This window comes from Lissotriton helveticus, chromosome 4_1, assembly GCF_964261635.1.
Source record: "Lissotriton helveticus chromosome 4_1, aLisHel1.1, whole genome shotgun sequence".
Lineage (NCBI taxonomy): Eukaryota > Metazoa > Chordata > Amphibia > Caudata > Salamandridae > Lissotriton > Lissotriton helveticus.
Genome location: NC_136063.1, coordinates 1,838,171,360 through 1,838,187,944, shown reverse-complemented (window position 1 = coordinate 1,838,187,944; position 16,585 = coordinate 1,838,171,360). Strand labels below are relative to the sequence as shown.

Genomic DNA, 16,585 nt, shown 5'->3' with positions numbered 1-16,585 from the left:
ATTGAATCAGTGAATTAAAACACTTGTAGCAATTTCTTTTTGAAATTTAGCAAAATTGAAGGTGTGCAGGTTATTATTGATAAGTAGTGTTCTGAAAATGCACACATTTATACATTAAACACACTTTTACATTTTGATATACAGATACTAATTCAACCAAACAAAACCTTCTAATTTAGTAGGCTGGGCAGCACACAGGAGAGCTACTCACAGGTAGCTGGAGAACTACGTGTAGTTCACAAGCCACTCATCAGAGAAGCCTGCTTTAGAGGGAGTCTCAAACCAGGACTTCAGCCGGACATTCCAGGTACTTTTCACATGTGGTGAGGTGGATGTTCAATACGAGAGGTGGCAGGTGGATGATTGGTCATATAGGGAATTGGTTTGCCATTATAATGACCCGAGTGCAAGTACATAAAGAGGAAAGTGATTAAATTACAAGATGGTGTACCAAAATGTTTTGAGGATCTCAGTTCCTTCAATGATGAATAACCTGGGGTTGGAGGCTAAAAGGAGGCAGGGATGGGAATGAGGTTTGTGGAATACAGCCACAATGTGATTTGGGTTCCAGCGTTTAGGGCGCGCCATATCCAGCTACATTAAAGCCATAATTAATTAAAATTCAACTATCCCAGGTGAGAAGCACCTGGATGGGTGATAGTTTAGCACAGGTTTGTTTCACATACAAGACACAAGGGCACACAATATACTGAGTATTTGCAAAGAGAGTGTTCATTCAAGTCTTAGGTCTCCTAGAGCAAAAATAACAGATGTTCATAGTTACCCAACTCAATGGTACTCATTTTATTGACTTTGAAAGGATGAGTAGACCTGCCGGGATTCATAAGTGTTACCAGGAGGTCAAACACAGATCCCTGGAGAGGATAGATTAGCCTGCTCAGCAAACAGTTCTGCACAAAGATAATCCTTACATGCACAGGAAGACAATTTGTGTTGCAGGGTAGGATTTGGAGCTACTTGATCACTTTCCCCGAGTGCATCAAACAGAGGGGGGCAGGGGCAAGAGGGAGTGGTGTTACATTGAAGCTCTACATTTTTAAAGCCAAATTGTACCGATTAAGACGTACCAGCTCGTGTTGACCACAGTTTTCTGGTACCAGTAGTGATACCAATATCTTTCGTTTTCTCAGGATAATTTACAGCAAGTTTAAGAAGAATTGGGGGAAACAGTCACATTTAATACCAGTAGAGGAATGAGTATGAAGAGATAATTACGTATTGAGTTTTCTTAATGAAAAGGGTGCCATGCAAGGGGCCCTGTCTAGCCACCTTCCATCTAACCTGTGTGATGACTATCTGAATTTCCTCTAGAGCATGCTAGTAAGTTCAGTCTTTAACATTTGCATGCTCGTACTGCAAACGACATTGTGACCTAAACATCAGCCACCAAATATGATTAAACTAGGCCTACACAGACAAGTATAGTTTGAATATGTCGTTTAAAACGTCCATACTTATTTTTTTCATATTATTTCTGTCAGGAAGGTGAATGTGCGAGTCCATCTGTGCTCAGCATCACAGTTTCTACCAACTTATTAAAATCCAGCAATTCACAGTTGGGAAGTCAAATGTTGCATGCACAAAGGCTCCAATATCCCTTGCGCTGGTGATTTTGAAGGCAGGTGCATACACACAGAAAGCTTGTTGATGGAAACGTACTTAAAATGTACTACTGAGAAAATGAATGATGCGGGGAGGGGGCTGGCGAGATGGTGAGTAAGATGGATCGACGAAAATTGGAGAGGGTGACACAGAAAAAGAAACCACAAGTGCCAAGTGCGCCGGAGTGACTCTGAACCCATGATATAAATCACTGTGCAGCCCTACCTCTCCGCCGCCTTCGACACTGTCTGTCACAACACCCTCATACAACGCCTCAACAACATCGGCATACAAGGAAAAGCCTTGGACTGGATCATCTCGTTCCTAGCCGGGAGAACCCAGAGAGTCCGACTCCCCCCTTTCTACTCAGAGCCCACCGAAGTCATCTGCGGCGTACCTCAAGGCTCCTCACTCAGTCCCACCCTCTTCAACGTCTACATGAGTCCCCTCGCCTCCATTGCGCGTCAACACAACCTCAACATCATCTCCTACGCCGACGACACCCAGCTAATCCTTTCCCTCACCAAAGACCCCAACACCCCCAAAAACAACCTTCACGAAGGTATGAAAGAAGTAGCCGAATGGATGAAGCAGAGCCGCCTAAAACTCAACTCAGACAAAACGGAGGTGCTCATCCTAGGATCCTCCCCCTCAGCTTGGGACGACTCCTGGTGGCCTTCCGCTTTGGGATCTGCGCCCACACCCACAGACCATGCACGTAACCTTGGCTTCATTCTAGACTCCTCCCTCTCAATGTCCAGACAAGTCAACGCCGTATCGTCCTCCTGCTTCAACGTCCTTCGCATTCTCAAAAAGATCTTCCGCTGGATCCCCCTCGAAACAAGAAAGACTGTCACCCATGCACTGGTCACGAGTCGACTGGACTATGGCAACACACTATACGCCGGAATTACAACAAAATTGCAGAAAAAACTCCAGCGCATCCAAAACGCATCAGCGAGACTCATTTTAGACATCCCGCGCCAAGAGCACATCACCGGTCACTTAAAAAACCTCCACTGGCTTCCCGTCAACAAAAGAATCACTTTCCGCCTTCTTACCCACGCACACAAGGCCCTTTATAATCTAGGACCCGAATGCCTCAACACCCGACTGTCCTTCTACTATCCCACCCGCCAACTAAGATCATCCAATCAAGCCCTCGCCGCAGTCCCGCGCATCCGAAAAACCACCATGGGTGGCAGATCCTTCTCCTTCCTGGCTGCCAAGACCTGGAACTCACTCCCCACCCACCTCCGCCTCACTCAGAATCGCATCTCCTTCAGACAAGAACTGAAAACATGGCTATTCGATAAACAGTAAACAACTCCCCCCAGCGCCTTGAGACCCTCTGGGTGAGTAGTGCGCTTTATAAATGCATGAACTTGAACTTGAACTAGGCTATTATCCAGAAAATCCTGCAGTCTAGTAGCATCATCAAAGAATCCCTAGCTCCGCATTAATGTAATTTATAGTTTATAGTTTCAAAATGGTAGCAAAGAAAAGCTGCTCGGAAACTGACAGTGCGGAGAGGCGCTGCCGCAGAATCTCCTGGCTGCCACGTGCAATTACAAGGGTTTAAGAAAGTGTAATGGGAGAAAATAAGCAAGAGAAAAGAAGTACTGGCAACGCCAGTTTGATAGCTTTATACAAGCCTTGACAATAGCCATAAGACTGCCTCCTCATGCAGTGTGACATTAATGATGTCATCACGCATGACGTGTGGCCATCTTTAATTGGGGCAATATACATTATTAGAACACTGGAATGTGGAGCACTCCATTGAATACAATGGAGTGCTCCGTGCTTCTACGGACCGGTAAAAGCCGGCAGAGCAGCATTCCAAGGTTGTTTGAACAAAGGCCTTTTGGAGCTCGAGGGGATTTCAGCTCTGAGAGGCCTATGTTTTATTTATTAGAACATTCTGCGCTCTAGTGGCAATATGTTCTAATAGTCTTATAGCCCTTCATAGCTGGGCTATACCGGCTATTAAAGTCCTGCTCCTCTGTTAAACGCTGGAGCGGGCCTTTACTAGCCGGTATAGTCCGCTACGGCACGCTATAAGGCTATAATAAATAAATTGTAACAGTAGCGATTTTGTGTTTGCATCGGTAGCGCATAACTAGATACTTGTGGTCACGGTTCTCTCCAGCAAAACATTTCATGTTGAGGAGATCTCCCCCCTGAACTTTAAACAAAAATGGGAAATAAGCGGCTGCATGACAGCAGACATCATAGCAACTGAAAACACCCAGCGCTCTGTGAGGTGGGCTTAGACAAAGGAAAACGTAGTCTCTTATACAGTTGCTATAATGCGACATGTGGAAGAGTACAAGTCCTGGGCACAGCTCCCTCTGAGTTAACAAATGACTAAAAGGTGGGACACAGAGACAAGATTAACCATTTACAAGCAACTCATTTTTAAGGACATGAAGACTTACAAATGAAAATTAGTGGGGTGGCTCTAAGTCCTCAAAAGAGATTACGAAACATTATTGTTAGCTGACATAATGATTTTAAATGTTCTGAGTACTACCCATGCAGAATGCAGCGCACTGAAGATGAAATGAGCAGCAAGCAGCTCAATAGCAGTGTACGAGGAGTTGCAACATGCCTTTAAAACAAAGAAAAGGGGAGGAAGAGAGACATGAAAGGGGATCTGTTAAACAGAAAATGGAAAATTGAAGGTCATCCCAATACACTGTGGCACTAAAGCGCTCTCATTTTCAGATGGATTTGCAAATGTAATTTAGTAAAATGCGGTCACTGTTAGGGCAAGAGCCAATAGTTGAACTGGGATATACAAAAGGCTAGTAATCATATTTATTTACAAAGTAACAAATGATATCCAATCAGAATCTTTAAAAACACATGATTAAATAGGTTTTATTATTAGCTTTACTATATCATTTAGAACCTGATCGTACCTATAAGAACTTTGCATCACATTGAGCCTTGTCACCTCAAAATGTCACTACAAAATAATGGTTTGTTCTCTTCCTATTAAACTCGGAGGCTTTTTTTTAAGTAGGAACTAGTAGTGTTGGTCTGGGTTTCTCTTTGCGAATCGTAACTCAGATGTTACATTTTGAGATGTATGTGTTACATCAGATGCTTTAAATCTTAAATACTGAAGTTAAGAGTATTCCATAATTCGACAAGCTTTTTTTATCAATGACATTTAGCAACATGTTTTCTATCAACTACATTGAATTTGTACTGGAAAGTTCGACAATGTGATGTGCATGTTTACACTGGAAATTGATTCTAAAGAATCAGCTATTTTTTTATTCAAACGAACGGTCTTTTGCATTCACGGTCCCACAATGCCTTATTGTTTTTACTAGTTTAAAATGAATGAATTTTTGTTGATGTGAAAATTTTAAGTAATTAATGTTCGCTCTTTTTTCGTTCTCTTTTTTCGTTCTCTTTTCTTATTATTTTAAGTGCGGATTATGGGATTTTGATATATAAATATTGGATTTTTGGGGGATTAATTGTGTGTGATCAATGTAATTTACTTTAACTTTTAGAAATTATTTTTAGCTCTGAAGAAGCAAAATTTTGAAAAAAAGATACTCGCGAAACATGCATTGGCTATTTGTCCTTTTGGTTGTTTTGCATAGATATGCAAATTTTTTATGAATACTTTCCAAGAAGGAAATTTGGATACTAAATAAAGAATGTCATTTTTGTAAGTATTTTTACCTAAAACTTCAATTCGCCTCATTTGACAGTTTTGCCATAGTTTGGCCTAGACACCAGCAGGACACACCAATCCTACAGTAAACCAGGATCGGATTACATTATTATCACAAATATGTACTGCTTAGGGAAACAAAGATTTATCTTTTTCTCTATGACCTCAATATTTCTTTCTGATATATACATTAACCTTGGAGACAGGCTAAACAACATGAGGTCACAGCTGTCACTGTAATCTTAGGACCTTTATCTCCAATGTTAAATACTATGGCAAAACTGTGCTTTGGTGTAGATTTTCCCAACAGTGTACAATACAGTGACACACGCTAAACATTTCAGTGAAGCACTAAAGATGCAAATACTCATATTATTAATGATCACTCATATGATAAGAAATGCACAGGTTACCACAAACCCATGTAGGATCCCCTCTGTGACAGGCTACCTGTGTGCAGACACTGGTGTGAGTTAGAAGGTTGTCTCACATGATTAGCCCGCACACGTGTGCTCATGTACAATCAGCCCAGAGCCTCTTAAGGAGTAGTGTGGCTCACTGGTTAGAGGCGGCAGGCCTGAGAGCAGAAGTCAGCCTGGGACCAGGGTTCAATTCCCGACGCGGCAGGGTCGTGGACCTTGGTCAGCGGACTCGATAATTCTCGCTTCGGTGCTTACTCTAATCAGGGGTTCCACTCGGCAACTCTGGGCAATAGCTTGCCTAATCTCCACAACGGCCCCACCAATTCCGGGGATGCCTGGCTCCACCTTGGGGACTCCCAGCAAGGGACCATCCCACAGGTAAAGCCAGGACGGGTTCCCCAGAGTTATACAGCGCCGGGACGCCCCGTTGCTGGGGCAGCTGTGCGCTTTACAAGTATACTACATTTACTACATTTACATTTAAACCACCTGCACAGTAACGGACTGTACCTTAAAAAGTAGACACTGGGTTGACACTCTCAGGCCATTTCAGCAGGGCTTACAGTGACACTCGGGCAGTGGGACTCACTCATGGCAGAAGTCCATAAACCAGAGAGTCGAAAAAACAAAAAAATCTTGAGAATTAAATGGGGCAAACCTCATTTCTCACAGTCGTCATTTGTTTGCCACATGTACATCTGTGATTCGCTCATTTCTTTAAAAAAAGGTTCGGTTTACATTTATAACTGGGTAATCTACATTTACTGAAGCACTGTTTTGTGCAGTCTAAACCAATCATATCATTCTCTACAAATCATTTCTCAAGCTTTTTATAACAATTCTTTGGAAGGAAACACTGAGCATGGGGAGTATTGGACCTGGCGATTGCATATTTTTGTAACATAAAACTTTCAGAAGTAGTCTAGCTAAACAAGTAGGCCTTTTTCTACTTTTAGATTGTAGGTCATCTAATAGGTATTGAGCGCACCAGCTTTAGTCTTTTCACCATATTAGTGTTTCACCTTATAAAATGGAGGCAACTACGGCAGTGGGCCAAAGGCAAGCCTGTCAGCTCCGATCCCTGACCAGCGGAAAGCAAGTCTAGCTCCCTCCTCTAATGCTATCCATGTGTAATTAACAATCAGAAAGTATACTCTTTTCCAACACTATTAGCATTGTTCTCAAAAACCTGCCCCTACGTCCTCACATGACTTCAAAATTACAATAAGGTTTCCTTTGCTCTTCAATATATTCCTCACCGCTGTGCACAAAGAAATGTCACATATGTATAGTTAATACTATGCAATGTGTAATCAGCTGTAGCACACCGTCATTTTATTAGGGAGATCTGAAAGACTGACGCCTTAGATCAGTGGTGACATGGATTTCCAAGCACAAAAATGCAATTCTTGAACAGTTAATGCCTCCCGATTATGCCATCTTTAGGACTGATCGCCAGGTTAGGCAGGATGATGATTGTTATTGCTATTATTGCTCATATTCTGCTAACAGTGACAACAGAAAGAGCTAAATTTAATTCTAATGTCAAAGCATTATACCTTAAACTGAATGTAATAACACTACTTTTGCTTTCATTTTAGAATATATCATACACCCCCACACCCAAAACATGACATACCTATTTTAATAAAATAATTTAGGAAACTGGTTTTAGAGCTTAGGAACACCAAAAGCTTACTGTTCTAGGAGATTTCAATAAATGCTTTGATCGGACAGTGAGCATCGCCCGTTGATTCCTACTAAGTATGTACAATTTAACCTAGAGCTACCTTAATGAGAAACCAACACACAACTTCTTAGACTCCATTTTTTCTTCAGTCAAATCTATTAGCATAGATGGTACAATTTGAGTCATCTGGAGCGATCACCTCGATATCCCATTTAAGATCCCTATTTTAGTGGAGGCTGAATGAAGAGAAAAAGGTAAGGAACATAAATTAATAGACTGCAATCATTACCCCCAAAATGTCCAGGTCCATTCTAGTAGATACATTAAAACTATTATTAATTATAATAACCCAATTGAGACTCTTTGCAAGTCATTTTTCTGAGGTAATAAATAGAATGATTCACTCCTGAAATTATCTAAACAATCTTAGAAATACAGAATTTGCATATAACAAATCGATAATGCATCACCTGTAGCCCATGTATAGTAGGGCCTATGGTGAAGAGATGAAACGTAAATTAAGGAATAAGTGAAATTTTAAAAGGAAATTATCAAACAGACAAAAAAATACTTTTCTCCTAGAATAAACAACTCAACTACTTTATCCAAGGATATGTAAAGAATTGTTGGCAAACTATAACACACAAACAATCACAAACTGTTGTTTTGCCTGCTACAACATATATATGCAATAATCTTGCAACTTTCTTGCAGAAGAAAATTAGGATTTATACCGCACGCTAATACCCAGAGGTGTCTAGGCGCGGCGACTCAGCCTGAAGTGTGAGCCAGCGCGGAGAATAAGAGAAGAGAGTTCCAAAACCTCGCTGTCCCTGCCACAAAGCTTCCCCCCACCCCCCTCCCCCAACGTGGTCATTTTGACTTTGGGGACTACAAGACTTGCGGACTTTGCAGAGCAAAGCTCCCTACCTGGAAGATACAACTTAAATTTGTTTGCCAGGAAGTCCTAGCCGAGTCCATGGACTGCTGTAGAGGCAATATAGAGGGCCTTGAATTTGATCCTTCTATTTACCGGTAGCCAGTGCAAAGAGGGTAAGACATGTGCTACCGATTGATGCTTTGGGATATTGAGCAGCAGACGGGCTGCTGCATTTTGTAGGACCTGCATTTTATTGAGAAAGAGTGAGAGTATCTTGAGGAACAGCCCGTTGCAATAGTCCGGTCAGGACAATATGAGAGCTGTCACAACCGCTTTCTGGAGCTCTAGTGGAATGAAAGGAAGGATCTTTCAGATGGTTCCAATCATAAACAAGCATTAAAAATGCAATAAGTCTCGGATTTATTTGAGTTAGAGGTAATGGCATTGTAAATGGCAATGTCTTTTATCCATGTGTTATGGAGTGTATGCATGTGGTGTGTAGTAGAAATATGTGGGTTGTATTGGAATTGTATCAATGGTGGCATGCTGCTGTTTAGATGTATATGTTTAAAAGTAAAGTGCACCATACTGCGATTGCTACAATAGATTATTGTGGATGCGTTAACAATTGATGTGTGAACTGATGGCTGTTGGTGCACTCACTCTGCACTTTGCACTCACTTTGCACTCACTCTGCACTCACTCTGCACTCACTCTCACTCTGCAGTCAATCTCTCTGCATTCACACTCACTCTGCACTCACTTTCACTCTGCACTCACTTTCACTCTGCACTCACTCTCACTCTGACACTCACTCTCACTCTGACACTCACTCTGCACTCACTTTCACTCTGCACTCACTTTCACTCTGCACTCACTTTCACTCTGCACTCACTTTCACTCTGCACTCACTCTCACTCTGACACTCACTCTCACTCTGACACTCACTCTGCACTCTGACACTCACTCTGCACTCTGACACTCACTCTGCACTCACTCTGCACTCACTCTGCACTCACACTGCACTCACTCTCACACTGCACTCACTTTCACTCTGCACTCACTTTCACTCTGCACTCACTCTGCACTCTGCACTCACTCTGCACTCTGCACTCACTTTCACTCTGCACTCACTTTCACTCTGACACTCACTCTGCACTCACTCTGCACTCACTCTGCACTCACTCTGCACTCACTCTGCACTCACTCTGCACTCACTCTGCACTCACTCTGCACTCACTCTGCACTCACTCTGCACTCACTCTGCACTCAGATTGTTTACATTATTTCCTTGTTCACGCTTGTCAGTCCACATCATTAATCTACAACAATGACCACAAAAATAACAGCAAAACGCTCATTAAGTGGCACGACTGAATATTATGAAGTTGAACGACAGTGTAAAATAGGGGTGTATCATTTTATATATGGCACCTACACTTAATAAAAATATGAAGTCTTGTACTAAATTACATAGGATTATTTCAAATGTCATACGTGTTCAATCACTAACATAAGGTTTCCAATACGTAGTGTACAACCTGTAGGGAAAGTGCCTCATCATGGCTAGTAAACGTTAGACAATAGATGAAGTGAAAATAGTTCACCCTGCCCCCCCCCCCCGCAAAGGTGCAACCTCATTTAACATAATTCTAGGTTTTAATGGTGCCCACAGAATTATTTTACTATAAAGCATAAAAGAGTGACTTTCCCCTGAACATAAAAGCACCGGACAGTACCTGCCCATTTAAAACACTGCAGCCTTAACAGACGAGCGCAATATGCCCCATGTGGAGCCTGAGTCTGGAGCCCTGGCTGTACTAAGTGAAGAAAAGTACTACAACTACCAGAATGCATTGGTGCAGATAAACTCTGGGTCAGTATACCAGTAAGTCTGAATCTGCTGGAGCTCGTTCTGCCCAGCCTCTTGGACTAACTCTTTAGAAGTTAGAGCTAGCAATGCCTTCGGGAGATATATCGTTTTTTTGTTTAACTATTCCCGTGTTTCCACTTTGACCTAAAAATAACTCGTTTCAGGGCTCATGGTCCTTGGCGAGACGCCCGGCTCCCACGCTGCTGCTTCCCGGGCTCTGCTTCCGATGAGCGGAGAGTGACTCTGGAGGAGCCGGGGTGCAGGCAGGGTGAGCCAACTGGGACGGGCCAACCTCTCCCATATTCGAAAGATTAAAAAAAAATAGAGGGGCATTTCGGGTTTGACAATGTTCCGGGCTAGATAGAGATCGATTTTAATGCACTATGAAGAACTGGCTGTGGAAGAACAATAGATAGTCTTTGTCTGGAAAAATACCCTAATGCGGGACCGTTCCTCCTAAAGAGGGGAAGTGTCCCTTAAAGCGAGAGCCGGCACCTTAAGGAGGGACGGCGCCTCCTAAATAATCTCCAAACCTTGTAAAGGGAGACAGCTAAAGGGTAAAGGCTGCGACGGCGGGGGTTGCCCTGTGATTGACTGGCCGGTCGGGGCAGCGCTGGCCGCTCTGGGGCTGCGAACAGCCTCCTAGAAACAGAGTGCGAGCTGTGGGGGTTTCTAGCCACAGCTGTGCCACAGAAGCCAAGAGCCACGGGGCAGACGCAGCACCTGATGCCAAGAATGCCGCCCGCCAGCTAGTTGCACTCTGGACCGGCCGCAGCGCTCTCATGGGAGAGAGGAAGTGCTTCGTTGGAAGGTCCCAACAGCTGCGAGACTTCCAGCCCCCGCTGGAGCAGACGGGCATGGGGCTCTGCTGGTGTCACCGCTCCCCGCCGCGGGAGACAGCAGGTAACCCTCCGCCACACTGCACACCGTGCTGCCCTGCGTGTCATCCTCGTGCACAGCAGCCCCCACAACAACAGCGTCTGTAGTTCACTTTCTGCCACACGTTAGCTGACCCCTTCTTTCACATCAGCACGCTGCTTTAGACCCCTGCGCATTACATGACCAGAGCGCACATATAAACTTCCAATCCATTCCAAGTAGAACCCATTATGAAAACCATCCTGTCAAAACTCACAGTTTAAGTACAGCTCGTCGTGCGTGATGCATGCGCTACCAGCCTCCCAGAACAGGAAATGTGCACGATTAGAAGCTCGTGAACGGTGCCAGGCACGCACCACTGCGAGCATATGTTTTAAATTATCTCGGCTGTCAAGCCGGGATAATTCAAAACATATGCCCTTCTGCTGCGCGTGTTCCCACGGAATATGCACTAGGCGGAGCAACTCTAACGCCTGTGGCCTATTGCGTGCTCTCTTGTAAAAACACACGCATGCGAAGCTCAATTGCCATGCAGCTGGCAAAAAAAAGACGAAAAATCACGAGCAGCCAGGAATGTGTTAGGTAGCATTTCGGACACCCTCACACAAGGACTCTTGGGCTCCGCCTACACTGCTACGCACTGTGACGTAGGCCCGAGCTCTAAAAAGCAGGACGAGACGATTGCATTGGCTTGCCCCTCGAAGGATAGTTTAGACGCAAAATGAACTCCAAGGTTTTTCACCTCAGTGACAGGAGTGGGAGTTTCACCCATTTCCTGTGGCCACCAGATTGGTTGCCAGAAAGAAGTGTTGTTTCCAAATAGAAACACCTCAGATTTCCCTGCATTCAGTTTGAGGCAGTTTTGGGCCATCCACTATCCGACTTTGTGCAGGCACTCTTGGAATCTTAAAGCGGTGTCCGTGTGGGCTCCAGAAAAGGACGCAACGATTTGTGTCATCGGCATACAACACTGTTTTGAAGCAAAAGGATTTTATGAGCGAGCGAAGGGGGGGTAACATATATGTTGAGAAGTGTTGGGCTCAGTGAGGAGCCCTGTGGCACCCACTGGGCAGGGTGAACTATGCCAGTCAAGTTCCACTCGTTGTTCTCCGTCAGTGAGCAAGGACTTTATAAGGGCCACAGCCTTACCCCTGACCCTCACAAAGAAAAGGCGACTGAGAAGCCAGCTGTGGTCAACCGCGTTGAAGGCCGCCGAGAGGTCCAATAGGATCAGCCGTGACTTCCCGCCTTTATCCAGAACCTCTCTGATTTTTTGATTGATTTTTGATTGATTAGGGCCAGCTCGGTGCTATGTTGACTTCTGAAGCCATATTGTGTGCTGTCTAAATAGCTTGTGGTCCTCCAAGAACTTGATGAGTTCTGTATTCATGGCCTTCTCAAAGATCTTAGCGGGCAGGGGAAAACAAGAAATAGGCCCATAGCTGTTCGCATCTTGACAATCCAAGTTTGTTTTTTCAACAACGGAAGAATGGATGCCTTCTTCCATTCAGTCTGAAAATATCCTACAGAAAACATTTGATTGAAAATCCCAGTAAGAAAATGGGCCGTAGCCTCTGGGGCTAGGTGGAGGATTTAAGGGAGACAAGGGTCCCAGGGTGATCCTGATCTCGTCTGACTAAGCATAGTCATAACCTAAATTAGCAAGATGTTACTGAAGTTGTGAAGGCAAGGGACTGTGTCAACTGAGAGACCTTCCTCGCAAGAGACCTCAGTCTTGATAGTGGAGGGACCATAGGATAGCACTCCTCCTACTCCCTGAGATGAGACAACAGATTCCACAACTGCCTTTACTTTTGCTAAACAGAACGATGCTAACTGGGTACAGAAATCTTGGTTTACTCCTTTATTTTTCTGGCCAGGAAGTTTACTCAGTTTCTGTAAAGTTGAAAAGAGTTCTTCGGAGGAGTTGAAAGAAGCTCTTGTTTTTGTGGAAAAGTATTGTTTTTTATTAGTTAACATTTTTACTTTATAATCTGCAATGGCTTTTTTTATATATGAGCTTGTCGTCTATTTTGTAATGTGAGAGCAACTCCCTTTCCAGCCTTCGATATACTTGCTTCTGCTGTCTCAGGCTTTTGTCAAACCATGGTTCGGAGGGGGATGTCCTTTTAATGGTTGCAGATTTAAAGGGTACTAAGGAGTCAAGATTTTTGGTGATCCAGTTATGGTAAGTTTTTGTGGCCTCCTTCAAGTCCGCAGGCAGAACTGGCCTAGAGAGGTTAAAATGTTGCGTAAGGCTTTCCGGAGTAATTCTGTGCCAGTGGCGTTTGACTACTACGATTGGAGAAGGAGGCCTCTGCTCCTTCTTCTGGACAAATACTAAAAAACACAGCAGAATGATCACACCAAGTTAGAGGGACATAGAGGAAAATTTGAGAAAAGGATTGTACGAGAAGATACCATCTAATGCATGGCCTACCTTATGGGTGGGGCTGTCCACTTGCTGGACCAAGCCCAAACTACCCATAAGATCGGTAAGGATAGCTGCGTCTTTGGATGCAGTATTTTCAAGATGAAGGTTAAAGTCCCCTAAGATGGCAAAGTCTGAAAAAGAGGACTTTAATATCCAGCAGCTGCCCACACTTAACACTCTTGTCCGTGGACTTCGAAAAAGCATTTGATACAGTGGACTGGACGTATTTGCAGGATGTGCTGGCCGAGATGAGGTTCGGGCCTCAATTCAGATCACTGGTCTGTGTCCTTTACGCCCACCGAGAGCACAAGTGCTGGTCAACAGGGTGCTATCGGAGGCCTTTCCCATTGCCAGGGGCACTAGGCAGGGTTGTCCCCTCTCCCCGTTGTTATTCGCCCTGGCGATGGAGCCCTTGGCTTCCCTAGTGCATGCTGAGGAACGCATTTGTGGCCTAATACTGAAACGGATAAGATCGCATTATATGCGGACGACGTCCTGGTCTTCTTGGCTGACCCAGCCTCCTCCAGGCCATATTGCCTCCAGACCCTACATTCTTTTGAACAGGCCTCTGGTCTGCGGCTAAACCATGGGAAATCAGTTCTGGTACCCCTGCATCTCTCGAGGGAATGCTTTGAGTGGCAATCTACCATACCACTTCAGCGACAATTCTTTAGATATTTGGGAATATGGATTACCCTCCTTCCCGAGCTGGGCTGGGCTCTTAATGTAACCCCGTTGGTTAAGAAGGCCAAGGAAGATCTCCTTAAATGGAAATCGCTACCTCTGAAGCCCCTGGGGAGGGTGGCCTTGTTTAAAATGATGATCCTCCCCAAATTTCTTTATGTCCTCCTTCTGCTTTCCCAGGACTTGGTTCCAGGAAAAGGAGAATTTATCTACCCGGTTTCTCTGGAGCAGTGGGAGGGCACGCCTGGCTCTGTCTACATGCCGGATTCCCTCCTTTGATGGAGGGATGGGGATGATGCACTTATACCTTTATTTCCTGGCCGTACGTCTCCTGGTGGTCGACAAGTGGTTAAATGGGGGCTGGTCTGACCCCGCCTATAGGCTGGAGTTGAGTGAACTAGGTTTAACTACAATCCAGGCCATGATGTACGGGGGGCCATTCCATCCCGATTGCCCGAGGTGACCCGCTCTGTCTAATTGGCCTGTCGGGCCTCGTTGCGTCATAACGGATGGATGCATAAACTGACCCAATGTACACCCCTCTGGCATGGAACCTGGCTCCGGGAGGTTAGCGGACTACATGGTTTTAAAACTTGGGATCTTATTGGCATCTCACAACTTGGGGATGTATGGGCTAAAGGCCATGTAATTACCTTCCAGGAGCTCCTAACTCGCTACTCCCTACACTCGTCCCAATTTTATAAATATTTGAAGATGTGACACGCCCTCCATACACACATCCCGGATGACACAAGGCTCCCCAAATGTAGCCCCACTGAGGCCCAGACAATGATGGGGGACTTGGGTAAGGGGGACATTTCCCGTATTTACCACACTTTAGTTAACAACACACCTGCCTCCTTAGATAAGTTAATGGAACAATGGGTGGGCCCCCTCGATGAAGTGGATTGGCGCGATGCTCTCATGGCCCCCAGGACAGTCACTATCTCTGCCAAACTCAATCTGATTCAGCTCTACTACCTGCATCCTGCGTATTTCACTCCCCTGCGCTTTTTCCGAGCGGCATTGCTTGCGGATGCGTCTTGTGCGATTAGTCCTTACACACCGGCTGACTTTTTCCACATGGTTTGGTCGTGCCCCCGGTTGGAGCAATTCTGGGGGTCTCTTGAGGCGGAACTTGCAGAGGTAATAAGTTGGGAGGTTCCCCATGACCCACGTCACTCACTGCTGGGGATCACGGACAGCCTGGATGGGTCCAGAAATGAAAAGTTATTTTTTAATACAGCTATGATTGTGGCCAAGCGGGACATAATGGCGGCTTGGATAAGTCCCGAACCACCTGATCTGGGGAGGTGGCATAGAGGGGTGGATTGGTGCGCGACCCAGGAGAAAGCCCTGTACATGGCCAAGGGGTGCGGCAAAAAGTATTGTAGAGTGTGGGGGAAGTGGTTAGGTAATGTTGAGGGTTTTGAGTAAGCTGACGCTATATCTTGTCTGAGTATGTCTTTTGGGGTTCGTGATTGGGGGTTGCATTGATTACAGGAATGTATTTGTCTTAATGATTTCCGTGTACTTGCTGATTTGTTTCATGTGTTCAAAAACCAATACAATTTTTTTGTTCTGGAAAAAAAAAACAATACAATTTGAATATAAAAAAAAAATATCCAGCAGCTGACTACAGTTGTGAAGAAAGCTTGCACTACGACCAGGGGGTCTGTAAAGGAGTACTGCCATTGAATGAGTACTGGCTGTTCTGTTCAAGGTGATTTTAAAGACCAATGCTTCACAGTTAGAGGCTGTTTGAAGGGGCTTAAAAGAAATGAGTGGGGGCCCTGTGAGATAATAGCTAATTCGCCACCCTTTTTTAGGGGGCGGTCCAGTCTAGAGATAGTAAAGCCCGGGGGTGGCCATGTGAGATCTTGGTCTGACCCGGCATTGGCCCAGGTTTCTGTACCGAATGTTAGGTCCAGTTTCTAGGCGTCTATGAAATCGGCAATGGCCACTGCGTTTTTTTACTATTAATCTTGCCATGATGAGCGCTGCTTTGAAGCACCTAACAGCTGTCTTTGACTGTATTGAGTCCGGGGCCATGGGATATATCTCGGACTGGACACCAGAGGCCATGCAGAGGGGGATAGCCTTGATTATATGATTTGTCAAGGTGAGATGACAGAGAGGACAGGACCTCTGGGACCGGGGATGCAGAGGATTTAATGATAGCCCAGGACAATACGAATCTGTACCTCTTATCTGAATCAGCTTATCACACGAATAATACTGAGGATCCAAGGTAAAATTGATAGAGTGGCTGGCGCGGAGCGCGATCCGTGCGCGGATGGGAGCAGACGGGCTTGCCTTTGGTGCGCCAGCGGCGCTCGCGTCAGTGGTGGCATTGAGTAAATTAATGCAAGGCTGTGAACCACTAGACTGTCTCCCAGC

At 44.9% G+C, this 16,585-nt stretch overlaps 1 protein-coding gene across 2 annotated transcripts in view; it reads right to left on the bottom strand.

The window, feature by feature from the left end:
• The window catches only part of RPS6KA6 (ribosomal protein S6 kinase A6), a 499,939-nt gene that overhangs the window by 446,424 nt on the left and 36,930 nt on the right, over positions 1–16,585 (bottom strand). The window lies entirely within an intron of this gene.